This window comes from Lagopus muta, chromosome 17, assembly GCF_023343835.1.
Source record: "Lagopus muta isolate bLagMut1 chromosome 17, bLagMut1 primary, whole genome shotgun sequence".
NCBI classification, from domain to species: Eukaryota; Metazoa; Chordata; class Aves; order Galliformes; family Phasianidae; genus Lagopus; species Lagopus muta.
In genome coordinates this window covers 2175546-2189183 of record NC_064449.1, presented here as the reverse complement: position 1 = coordinate 2189183, position 13638 = coordinate 2175546, and the positions used below count along the sequence as shown (strand labels likewise).

General features: G+C 43.8%; 1 long non-coding RNA gene across 1 annotated transcript; it reads right to left on the bottom strand.

Moving 5' to 3' along the window:
• Positions 1 to 725: 725 nt before the first annotated feature.
• On the bottom strand, positions 726 to 9887 carry LOC125701733 (uncharacterized). The gene is made up of 3 exons (XR_007380347.1): positions 9804 to 9887; positions 6306 to 6422; positions 726 to 2187 (listed from the first exon to the last, which is right to left on the bottom strand). It is a non-coding gene; the product is annotated as an uncharacterized LOC125701733 (long non-coding RNA).
• Positions 9888 to 13638: the final 3751 nt, after the last annotated feature.

The window sequence follows — 13638 nt, the reverse complement described above, 5'->3', positions numbered from 1 at the left end:
ACCTCCAGGGATGGTGATGCCACCCCCTCCCTCTGCCAGTGCATTGCCACTCTTTCTGAAATGAAATTCTTCCTAACACCCCACCTCAACTTCCCCCGGTGCCATCACCTCTCGTCTTACCGCTGTTATCTGGCAGTAGAGGCCAACCCCCACCCCACCACAACCTCCTTTTCGTTGTAGGAAGTAATGAAGTTTCCCCTGAGCTTCCTCTCCTATAGTCTGAACCATCCCAGTTCCCTCAGTGACTCCCCATAAGACTTGTACCATTGGTCTTGTGACCGTGCTGACATCAGATTTATGGCTTCTTATCAACACCTCCTTTTGCAGGTTGCCCACAGCCATTCCAGGGTCTGTTCTCTCCCACACTGTTTGACCAGGGGAGCTGATTTAAGGAAACATCAGTGAATCAACAAGGAGGATGCCTGAACCTAATTTATTTGTGATGTAAATACAGGACAGCTGGATTGGAAGAGGACTTGGGAATCGGTAAGTCACAGAGAAAGGACCAAAGATGTAAATATGCTGCAGCAACACAAGGGATGACCCCGATGCTGGGACATGGGAGCTGTTGTCATCTACTTAGATGACAATCTGAGAGCCACTTGGAGCCATTCAGATCAGAGCAAGAGCATCATTTCAGGTGAGCTTCCTGGGAGGATTGACTAAAACTTATATGGAGATGTTCCCATCGATGCTTCTCTGCTGCTGGCTCTGCTTTTAGGGAAGGCAGTCTGCCCCCAGTGCTGTCACTCTGACCCCCAGCATCCCCCACACTGAGCAACGCTCAAAGCTCACCTGCACTGCTTTGCACACCACCAAGGAGAGAACCAAAAAATCATCAGTCTTTATGTTGGCATTCAACATTCTAATAATGCTCAGACCTCTCTGGTTCCACCTGCCCTCAATTGCCTGATAAGTACAAAAAACAAACAAACAAACAAAAAAAAAACAAAAACATTTCATCCAAGAAATATGAAATGTTAACTCTGTTTCCAAACAGACCTCATTGCTCTGCTCAGCACATCTGCCACCTTATTTTTACATCAATCTTATCACGATTCTTGCCCAAAATTATGAAAAATCCTATTTTCTGCTTGAAAGTCAGAAGCATAGAGGCAAAAAAAAAAATGTTTTGTCACAAGGCAGCAATCTGGAATTAAAAAAGGCTGATAAAATTCTAAAAATACACAAATTCAAAGAGTGTTAAAAATTCCCTGAAAACTATTTTTTTTTTTTTTTTTTTTCAGAAAATGATTTTTAACAAAAAGCTTTTATTTGCAATGCTTTCTCAGGTGGCAAATACAGAAAACAAACGGGGTTTGGTCTCTGCCCTTTTTTGCAGATTTGGGCAGGACGTTTTCACAACACTCTGCTGAAAAGCAGGCGTCTTTGCAATTAACACAGGTTTAAGACTGGCTGTATTAGCAAAGACAGAGAGTCCCACAGATTCTCTAGGTCTCTGCTCCAGTGTTCAACCGATCTAGTCCTCCATTTCTCCTCATTTTCCATTAGATGCAGTGTCTCTCACTGTACATCTTTTCGGCAATTCTTCCTGGGTGGTGAGATAAGGATAAGAAGGAAAAACTTCTGCAAAAGAGTGGTTGGGCACAGGCTGCTCAGGGAGGTGATGGGATCACTGCCCCTGGAGGTGTTCACGAACTGTGGAGATGTGGCACAGAAGGACATGGTCAGTGGGCAATATTGATGGCAGGCAGACAGTTGGACTTGATGATCTTAGAGGTCTTTCCCAACCTTAATGATTCTGTAATTCTATTTTCAGTGTGGACAAGCCATAACGTTCCTCAAGCATCCCTACAGGACAGCAGGTGCTTAACCCAGTCTGTGTACAGCTGCAGGTAGTATCAGAGTTATTGTAATGTCCATCTGCCCAGCCTGGAGCAATCCAGAGCAATACAACCCAAGCTACATGGTTTTGCAGAGCTCTCTTCATCCAAAATTAATGGCATCTTCCTTCTGAGTGAGTGCTTTGCTGCAAGATGGTAACAGGGAGTTCTGCTGCTGATCAACTCTGGTGGGAATATTCTGGGTTATAGAGACTTCTGAGGATATAGAAACTTCCCCATGTACCTGCTTCTTTAAGCATTTACAGCTCTGATATTCTTCAACAGATGGAAGATGAGGACCTGAATCAGTTGGCCCCAGGACAGCTGATTTCATGAGATGCATCTGAAAATTTGAAAGCCTTGTTATTTGTAACAAAACACCTCAGGGTTTTTGAGCTCTGGGTCATCCCATTACTTGACTTCTTCTGAGAAAATTGCCTGAAAAGGACCTAACTGTACTATTTTATGCACCATCCTGATGCATGTTCAGTGTCGAGCATAATGGCAAGAAATCCCCTTTCTCAAAGGCAAATTTATTTCCTGGCTAACATCTGGCCACAGACTAATCTTTCCTGCAATTTGCAAGTTACTGGCATAAGTGAAAAAGATAATTATTGAACTCTTTACCTGCTTGTATCCAATTAGGCAAAAAAAAAAGTTGCTGCAGGTAAAAATGATGCACAAATGAGATACGCAAATGCCTTCATCTGTGCAGGCCCCTTTTTGCCAGAGCTTAGTGCACATATTAGCCTCTAGATAAGTAGTAGAGAGACAATAAAATGGTGTAAGTTCACCCACTCCAGAACCTTATTTTCTTAAGCAAGCACTCAAAGAAAAAGTTCAAGAATCACAGAATCATTAAGGTTGGGAAGAACCATGAACCAGATCATCCGGCCCAACCCGTGCCCGTGACCACTCTAGGCCAAGTCACTCAATGCAACATCTGGTCTCTTGAACACCTCCAGGGTGACTCCATCACGTCCCCGGGCAGCCAGTGCATTACCACTTTTCCTGAGAAGAAATGTTTCCTATTATCCAACCTGAACCTCCCGTGGTGCAACTTAAGGCCATCACCTCTCATCCTGTTGCTGTTACGTGGAGCAGAGGCTGATCCCCACCTCACCACAACCTCCTTTCAGGGAGTTGTACAGAGTAATGAGGTCTCCCTGAGCCCCTCCACCTTTCTAGACTGAACCATCCCAGCTGCCTCAGCTGCTCCTTACAAAATTTGTGCTCCAGACCCTTCATAGCTCCATTGCTAATTTCTGGACGTGCAAAGAAGTTGAACGAGCAGAGATCACTGTTACCCTATTTCTGTCAATCAGAATCTGGGGAATTTCCAAACCAGAGACTATGTCAGACAGCAAAGCCTCCCTCTACAAGAAAACAGGCATAGGGTGATGCTGTGGCTCTAGTGAAAAGAAAGAACCCTCTTAACTACACAAAGACAAGATCAAGGTGCAAGTGCACATTGACTCAGTATAATAGAGCAGAGGTTAAACCAGTACGGCAACTCAGCCAAGCATGCTGTGTGTGAGACTATGTTATGATATCACAGAGTATAAAACTGATTTTCCTCTAAACAGAAATAGACAGCAGCATCTGTGCCATTCACAGCAAGGCAGATCCCAGCTCCTCTCTGTCTGCTTTGGACACACAGAGGTTAGTGAGCAGCCTGGTTAGCTGTAGATGTCCCTGTTCATTGAAAGGGAGTTGGACCAGATGGCCTTTTAGGTTCCATTCCAACTGAAACGATTCCATGATTCTGTGATTATTCCTGCCTGCTCATGGACAAAAAGGCCATGGGTCACCCAGTATGACCAAGAACTTTTGAAAGGTAAGATACAAGTCTTCAGACCTCTAAGTCCTGCGTGCATTGCCTTCATGCCCTCTTAATGCCTATCTGCCCATGGGATCATCAGCAATTTTTAGTGTCAAGGAAAGAGCCTAGGAAAGAGACTGAGGTTCAGCAGTGCACACAGCTGGTGCTCAGTAATGCAGGTATATTGCTACAGTGTGTGTAGTTTATAACTTATTTCTGAGCCCTGCTCCCCGTAATCAGATTATGAAACCTTAGAATCAAGTTAATGCAAACAAACAGATCATGTGGAGAGCAATAAAAATAAAATATCATAATAAAAAACCTAAATAGAGAACATATTTGGTAAACAGAATGCTGTAAACAAACTAATGTGTCTCTCTGCGACAATATTCGGAGAGATATGGAAGAGCCCCAAGAGATGTCATGAAAACACAGCTGTTCTCTCATAGTGTGAGGTGAAGAGTGAGAGGAGGGATGCAATGGCAGCATGGCTGCTATGGTTCTGGGGTCATGGCAGGGACAGCTCTGCCATGCTGGTGAGCAGGAAGGTGGCTGCTCTTGGTGCCTCTCTTCCTTTGCATTCACGATAAGGAGATTCTGTGCTGAAAAACAACTCAGAAACCATTCTGCTGGGGAAAGGCATGAGGTCACAGGTTGTTCTGTGCGCAGCACGAATGCTCCAAGGGATGGAAAACCACTTCTGCAAGGACAGGCTGAGGGAACTAAGGCTGTGCAGCCTGGAGAAGGGAAAGCTTTGGGAAAAGATAAGAGTGGCCTTCAGTATATAACAGGCTGTAATAAAGAAGGGATAGATCCTTTGGTGGGGTCTGTTGTGATAGTATGAAACCATTTCCCCTTGTCCTAAAAGGGGAGGTTTAGACGGGCTGTTAGAAAGAAGGTTTTTTGTGATAAGGGTAGTGAAACACTGGCACATGTTGCCCAGAAAGGTGATGAATGCCCCATCTCTGGAGACGCACGAGGCCAGGCTGGATGGGGCTCTGAGCACCTGATCAGCTGTGGGTGTCCCTATTCATTGCAGGGGAGTTGGACCAGGTGGTTTCTAAGGGTCCCTTTCAACTCAAACCACTCTTTGATCTTGGCTCAGCCAGAAGGATGGAAGAGGCTGAGGCTTGGAACACACACAGACTCGCTGCCATGGCAGGAAGCCCCCTACATTGCCTGCTGCTCATAAACAGTTAAGTCTTGACATTTAGGGCAGAGGAAACTATCCACTTCTACCACTTTTGACTGGCACTTTTAAAGACAGTGTTTTTATAGACGATCCTTTACCAAACCTGTGATTGTGCGCCAGTTCATTTTCAGCCTTTCTACAAGCTGAGGTTTGTGCTCTAAAAATGCTCACTTTACTTAACCACTCAACCTGCTATTACTGTTCTCTTAAATTTGTCTTGAAAAGAAGTTTACCACCTCCTGGAAGGGCTTTGCATGCCTTAGCAGGCACTGCAAACACAATGACACGTGAGCTGGGTTCTGGGTCCCCACACCAACTGGATGCGAGGGAAATTTGCATTTCTCTGCCTGAAGCACATCTAAGGGTTTTGCTACATTGACGCTAAGAAAATTTATTGAATATCTATTTAAAAGCTCCATTTTAGAGCCAACCAGCCTGCAGAAAATGGGAACCTCCAGCCATGAGCCGCGTGCTAAGGCCCACTCCTAATTTAAATACATAAAGCTTAAGACGGACTTGTAAAACACAAGTCCTTTAGGCCAATAGAAATGAATTATAAAAAAAGCTGGTAAAAACGTTTTCCCAGTGCTTTGTCTCTGAAGTGTTCCTCAATTGTCCTTGCAGCACTCGCCATAAGTCAAGGACTGCGCTCACCTCGAGGAAATCAATAGGAAACCCGAGTGAGCAATGCTCAGAGCAGGCCCTTAAGTGCCAAGTGGATCAATGGAGGGCGTGCAGTTAGAGAGCTGCTCCAGGTCTGCTCGTTGTCAGCAGGAGGAACCTCTGCATCAATGGAGACAGCAAGGACGGGGAAGAATATGTCATCTTCATGAAGTTTTCAAGTGGGATCTCAAGACTAGGAACAAAAAGAAATTCTACCCAATTTCATGTTGGCTCTGGTTTCCAGAAAGCAAGGACAAGAAAACGGATGCTAACCTTTGGGAAACAGAAAACATGAGAAAACATTTACCTTTTTGCACTCTCTTCCATTTGGGGATTCTTTTTAGAAGTGTGAATGGCTGAGAACAAGTACATAACAAATATCATCTCATAATTGCCCATATAGCTGCAGCCACCCCAGCCCTGGAGGTACCCAAGGCCATGGAGGAGCCCTGGGCAGCCTGATCTGGTGTTGGGCAACCAGCCCAGGGCAGGGGTTGGGGCTGGATGATCTTTGAGGTCCCTTCCAACCTAAGCCACTCCATGAATTGGTTCATTAACTTAAACTTTACATACAATAATATTATATTACCCTCCTCCTTGAAGTGGAAGACAAGGAATCTGGTCCCCTCACCCCCTCTAAGCACCCACATTTGGGGCTTCCTTTGAACACAATGGAGACCCATGGGCAGACAAAGGGAGCTGAACTGCTCTCTGGAGGTGCCCATTCCTCTCACTTGTTGCACAAGACAGTGGTGATTACTTCAGCTGTGGGTGTCCAACTTACGTGAGGTGGTGGGCTGGAAGATATTCCTTGTACACAAAAGCAACATATGGTAAATCTCCAACCTCCTCCAGTTGGTTGCTGACATCCTGCTGAAAACATCCCATCTTCTACCATCCCCTTGGGCAGTTCAGGAAAAAGCAGCAAGTGAGCAAGTGACGCTTGTGGATGCTTCCCAGCGTGGGCTGGGAGAAAGGACCACCACAGGCATTGCTTCCTCTCAAGGAGCTGGCAGCACAGGGATGCTTCGCTCTTTTTCTACCATCTAGGAGTGATTCTCACACACACCTTCTGTTAGTCATAGAACTAAATCTGATCTGGCATTGTTGTAATCCTTTCCCGTGATGATGAATAAGAAAGAGGCATATGAGATGATGGCAGATGTATTCAAAGGGAAACATTTCAACAACCATGTTGTTACTGTAGAAGCATCGAGAAATATGTGTGTGGGGGGGGGGGAAGGTTGGGTTTTTTTTGTTTGTTTTCTTCTTGCCTAAATACATGGATTTTTTCCTAATAAGACCAAATTCTGCCTGTTCTACTCAAAGAGAAATATAAAGACGACTACAGAGAAAGGAAGCCTCTGAAATATCAATTTGTGGAGGAGGTTTGTGTGGTATTCTAAAGCTTTTAGTATTTCTAAAGGAAGATCAAATTTCTGTTCAAGCAGTTTTTCCAACAATGAAAATAATTTGCTACAAAAATCAACCCCTTCTGAACTTTCCCTCAGCTCCGGAGTTCTGCGATGACATGATTCAATGCTATTTTCAATTATCTCCTTCTGACAATGAAGCACAGCATTGTCCTTTACATTGAGGTTTTGACAAGAGCCTTCGTGCCTTCCTGCAGTGGTTGCAATTCAGATGTTTTCTGCTCCTAATTTTTTTAATAGACTCTTCCACTGAGCCCATCTCAAAATGAAACGAATTTAATTTAGATTCAAACATGCTAAGATGGGACTTCATAGCCTTTTTTACCCCCTATTTTTTTCCCTAAAGAAATACAGCATCAAGAGAAATCTTTGAACACAAAGGAATCTCCAGGGAAGAAGATAATTTTGGCAACAGGTTGCACTGTGCTCAGAGGACAAGGCCCTGTAGATGGGACAATCCACTGCTTTGCTCTCCGCTTGTAGGCATTATGGAAATATCCAAAGCAAACACCACATTTTCCAGCTAGGAAGAGTCACTTTTCTTCCAAGAAGGCCTACAAATGAGACAGACCCAGAATTTGTGTTTCCAATTCCCAGTTCCAGTTGAGAGAGCCATATGCTGAACCTCTGCTAACCTAGAGGGAGGGCATTTTGGGGAGAAATCCAAAATAGCTGTTTTTATATGAGCCAGAACAGCATCACATTGTTAATAACGCAGCCTATAACTACTTGTACACCAAGTACAAAGATGATGCAGCAGAAATATCCCCAGCATTGGCAGATCGTAAGAGCAGGCATGCAACATTCACAGAGCCCAGGGGCTTCAGTTTGGACATTAGAAAGCCTACAACAGAGGTGTGGTGCAGCACTGGGGCAGTGCTCCAAAGGATTGAGGCATCTCAGGCCTTGAACTCTTCCATTAGCCCTGATTTGGGGCTGTACTCCCGTTCAGATTGAGAAGCTGAAGTGAAGACCCCCGTGGTTCTTTCTGATCAACCTTCTCATGCTTCTGCAGCATCTGATGTGCCAAACGGAGAGAGCTTGGCATAAAATAAGGGAGAAGGTGTCATGGTTAGGCTTGCCGGAAGGATACACAAAGACTGGTGGGCCCCAACTGTTAGAGCAGCACCAAGAAGCCAGTCCAAGTGGAATGTTGGCTCTACGATAGTTAGAGAAAGGCTATTTGATAATAGTGTGCTTGGTCCATGGGAACTGCTATCAGAAAGAGCTTCCAACTGCTCTGGGTTTCAAACACAATGCTGGTGGCATCACGCTGTGATGAATATGATGATGATTTATTCAGGAGATGGCAATTTCAGAAGGTGTGCCTGGCCATCTCTGAAATCATCTCCTACAGGCTGGGTACCAATGCTGTGTGCAGCAGAATCACTTTCATTACCCTTTATAGGTAAAAATGGCTTGAAACTGCTCTTTTGCTTGTTTGTTCTCTCAAGGATCTTTTTCTGGAAGAGACCTTAAAATGATAATTTCTTCCAAAGTCTCCAACAGATAATTTTAACTTTTCTAATAAAGAATTAGCAATTATGCAGTTAAGGAAATGGACTTTTTTTTTAGTGGCAAAGTGCTGATAAAACCAAGGAAAATAATTTTGCAAATAATTATCAGATTGAGGCTTGATGTGTTATGATGAAAATCTTCCATCTTGGAAACAAAGAGATCTGTCAGGTGCTTTTCAGTTTGACCATATAAATATATATATCATCTGTAAACATGTTACTTGAAAACCATTTAATGACCCCTGGTCATCCATTTAGGGTCTATAACACTGTGTGAAAAAGCTGCAGTCCATTCAGTTACAGAATCATAGTAACACATTAGGAGGGAGTAAAAATAATTGAGGTCTGGAGGGGCTGAAAGCAAGGAATGATTAAAAGAGATACTTATGCATAATGACTTGAGATGGAACGTAATAAGTTTCTTGGAGGTTACACGTAACAAAAAGATGGGATTTGTTTAGCATTACACACTGGGGCATAATTAGAGATAATAGGATTATATTTATGCATGGAAAAATAATCTGATTGTCTGGAATCATTTGCAACTGTGAGAAAGTTGCATCTACAAAGGGTTAATTGGAGGCTACAAATCAGCAGCACCTTCCCTCCAGACATATCCTGCTTTGTGGTCTTTAGAGCTGGAGAAAATCCTTGAGGAAAACTGTGGCCAGGGCACAGGTGAGGCTGCACAGTTTGGTGGGAGGAAGAGCACCCAGGAAAACAAACCCGTAACTCAAGGCACACAATGTGTTTCTATTAGAAGGTGCTATTTCTCCTATTGAAAGACAAGGGAAAGACAGTTGAAACCAAATGTAATGATCTCATTAAAGCACTGAATGATTTTTATTCACTCTAAGAATTATGTCCTCACTGAAAGACACGATTATTTCCAAGACCACAGGCAACATCCAAGAGATGCCGGAAGCTGTAACAAGCCTGAAAGACTTTGTGTCCAACCACACATCCACAGGGCTGTGGCACCCCCCTCATCTTCCTCCTTTGGTCTGACCATCATGCCCAAGGCCTTGCTCAGGCAGACAACAAGATGCCCAAAGCATTGCTCAGGGCTGAGAATGATCAGGGTTTCACCAAGACTGATAAGAACAACAGTGCTGTCCCAAACTAGGTGCCTAAAGAGCTGGTAGCAGACACCTGGTTCAACAGCTGAAGGCCAACTGGGCATGCACCAAAACTATTGACTACAAGTCAATTATCCTGCCTAGCACAGCAATTGGACAGATAAATACAATGGGAAAGGCATTACAGCAAAGGTGTGATAACAAAAGGACTGACACAACAGAGAAGTACTATAAAGGAAAGAAGATTGCTCACCCCATCAGAAGATTCCAGGTTTGCAGGGGAAAGATTCACCAAGAAGGAATCTCCAGAAAGAGATCCTTCCCCAGTGGCAGCCAGCCCTCAAATGAGGTCTGAGAGGTGCAGCCAGGCTCCATCCCTTCCTATCACAGCTGAATTGCCTTCACCTGTGCTCCCAGGGCTGACCAGCTCCTTTCCCCAGGTGCTCCATCAGTGCTTCAGGCCAGGACTCAACATTTACCATACACCCCGTTAAGTATGCAATATACAATAACAAATGTAATAATAATAATAATTAACTAATAATAATAAAGCAATAAATGTATTGCTGATTCTTTCTTATGAGTGTAATTTTCACCTGGGTCCAGGCTTCAAGTGACTGACCTGGACTGACCATCTGGGCACAGCATTCTGCCTGGAATCAGCTCCTAATTTCACCAATGCTTGTACCAGCTCTGACATTGTGGTCATGTTTGAATGGTGTTCACTAAGTGCCTGCAGCTGTACTCTAGAGTTTGTAGGCTTCATTGCAGCATATGCCTCCTGTTAGGTTTTATAGCCCATGCTAAATCTTCTGCCAGTGGATTTCCCACTGTTGGTACTTGTACTGTCTCTGTTGGCAATGTCTTTCTTTACTAGATTAAAAAAAAACAACGACCAACCCAAGGTCATCTGTCTTCTGTAATCACGTCATCTTCTTGTCCTCCTAATGAGACAAACAGATCGAGCTTGAAAATCACCCTATATAAGGCATTTTCTACAGTCTTCAAATCCCTGTTTCCTACAGCCTCCCCCATCTTTTCATAGACATTTAGAAGGTTGGGGCTGGAAATGAGGTGCATGGAGAGACCCTTTAGCTTCCTGGTGGAATGGGAGATGCATCAGTGCTGTTGTGACGCTTGTGTTACAGTGCAGTAGGTTAACAGTAATAACACTAATATAGTAATAACACTAAATAATACTAATAACACTGCCCTAGAGGTGTTCAAGGCCAGGCTGGATGGGACTGTGAGCAACCTGGGTTAGTGGGAAGTTTGCGTGCCTATCGCAGGAACTAGGCAATCTTAAAGGTCCTTTCCAACCCAAACCATTTTATGATTCTGTAATTATTTGCTTAATTACATTGCTATGCGTCTTCAACTTACAGATTTCAACCAGGACAAAGTAAAAGAAAATGAGTGTCAATTGGAGAATATTGTCTTATTCAGCAGATATGAGTTTGATGCTTGGAGATGGACGTGGCTGCAGCAGGAAGCCTTACACTAAGGGACAAACAAAAGTAATGTAAAGTCTGAAAGTATAAAAAATCAAGATCTTCATGCTAAACCAACCTCTTACCTACAGTATGCCTGAGCTGCTGTTCCCACAGAAGCCATATTAGAGTTCTGTAATCGCAAACAATGCCTATATGAGACCCAGTTACCTGTTTCTGCTGTCTTTCAACTCACATGTTTCTTTATGGCAAGGATGTACCATATTTTATCGAATCAATATCCCAGAGTGTGGTGTATGGATTTTGCTGGCTTCAAGCAATAAGAGCCTTGAAGCAATCAGAAGAAAACAAACAGGGGGATTTGCCCTCTCTTCTGAGGATTCATTTTTAACTCCTAGCAGCATGTTGGATGCATTCTGTTGAATGTTACAAGTAATATTTTTGATCTATTGTTTCACCTTCTCTAAGGCATATTTTATTTCAGAATAACCTTCTTTTGATGCTTTAGAGGTCCTCCTGGCAGATTTCTGAGCTGGATGACATGCTTGTCTTACTATATCCTTTTAGGACAAATAAAACCCAACACCATTCTTGGGTGAAATTGCACCATGAGAACCTGTGGGTAATAATTCATCAACACACTGGGGAAAAAACATTCTGTATTGTGCCCCAGTGTTAGTATTTTCATACAGGAGGATATAAAATAGCTTTCAGTCTCCATCTTTTGTTTTAAAGTGGAATCTGACCACTTTTCTAGGAATTACATTTCAACAATTATGGACAGCTGATGCTCAATGCAATTCGTCCATGTACGAATTGACTCTAAGCCAAACCTTCACACTACGGAACAATTTCTGCTACAGGGAATGTCTATTCAGTGCTGAACATTCGCTCACACACAAAGACAAAACAAACAACAACAAAAAAAAAAGAACGAGGAAGAATCGATGTAAGAGTGCCATCTGGTGACATCTGCCATAACCTTGTATCACAGACAGCATCTTCTCTGCAGTGCAGAGTGGAAAAATTTAGGGACAAGGTCCACGACACCAGAGGAAACAGTTCTACAGAACGGGACCATTTGCTCCAAGAAATTGGCTGACTCATGTTGGTAACACAAAATTGGTAGTGGATTGGTGAGCTAAACTTCAAAGATCTAGCCCCAAATGTGTCAATACAGGTGCACAGTGCATGTGTAAGAATCATGGCCATGCATGCTAATGGAGTGATTGCCTTTGCAAATGGTTAATTAGGTACATTGGGCATGGAACGGGGATAACTGTGCACACAAATTAAGCCTATACTTTTGTGCTGAAGTGGTCTGAATAGCTGCCTCTGGGTTTCTCACCTTAATTTACTTATATATTAACATCTTGTATTTATGCAAATGCTTGTCATGCCTGGGGGTTTTGAAAGGCAATCACAATAATTTGAACTCGGCTTAATGCCACAGTCTGACACAGAACTGGCCCTTCTTGTCCAAAAGAAGTTAATTTCTGTCATTGACCAATTTAATCCAGTTATATTTTGGGAATCTGCTCCATGTAAGAAGACAGAAGACTGAGATATATTTTGTGGAGAAGCTGATTGGTGCTTCCCGTTGTTTGGTGCCCATCTGAACACTGTCCTCACCTGCAGGGACAACTCAGGACTAAGATTCTCAGTCAAAGAGGGTCTGAGTGGAATATTAGCTCTGCTTGCTGCACTTGCCCCTCATGGGAGCAGATAAGGTTTGGGAGCCCAAGTGACTATTCTGCTGGTTAGCAGCCATAAGCACCACATTTTGGGGATAAATAATAAACATCTGCAAGAAACGTGGGAAAACTAAACCACGTTTGGTGAGATCATATTTTTGGAGACTGCTTTTGTCTTTTGCTCTGCTGGGAGCTTTGGGGAGTTTATTCATGGTGAGGCCCAGAGCTCCCATTCTGGGTCCCCAGTGGATAACCCCTAAGGTGCGGGGAGATTAAAGGTGGCAAAGGGACATCTTGCAGTCCCTAGACAGTCAGTAGGTTAAAAGGCAGAATTGCAGAACACAGTTCTTTCTCACCTGAAAATATGCCCTGCCTGGAGCGTGGTTCGCTTGTTTCAGTACACAGAGTGGACAAGGAGATGGGTTAGGAAGGCTCAGTGTTACCTTGCACATATCCCCCATCTCCAGCACGTTGCTGTGCCTCCTCCTCACTGTGCCCTCAATATTCAGCACTGCAAAAATCTTTAATGGAGAGGCGTGATGCAGCTCAACATACCTGCACCTTTTATCTCTGTCCATCCAGAGTCTGGAGCAACTCAGTGTCTCCATGAGTTGTAGCAAGCCTTGCTCAGCACTCCCAAAACCTGCAGCATTCATTGCTGACAGATTCAGCTGCTGCAGCCCTGACACTGCCATTCTGCCAGGCAAACAAAAGCCTTCTTGCCAGACCTGAGCTCTGCTTCTCTGCTAACAGGAACACAGCATCCATCCAAAGGGCAGACATCACTGGGGGCACTGCACAAAGCATCCCACCAAGAATCCCACACTGCATACCTGGCTTCAACTCCAACTCACCAACTCCAGTTCTTCACTGCCAGTAGCATTCACCCTCCCTTTTGCCACACATGGTCTTGACAGAGATCTTGGCTATTATCTCTGGGCAT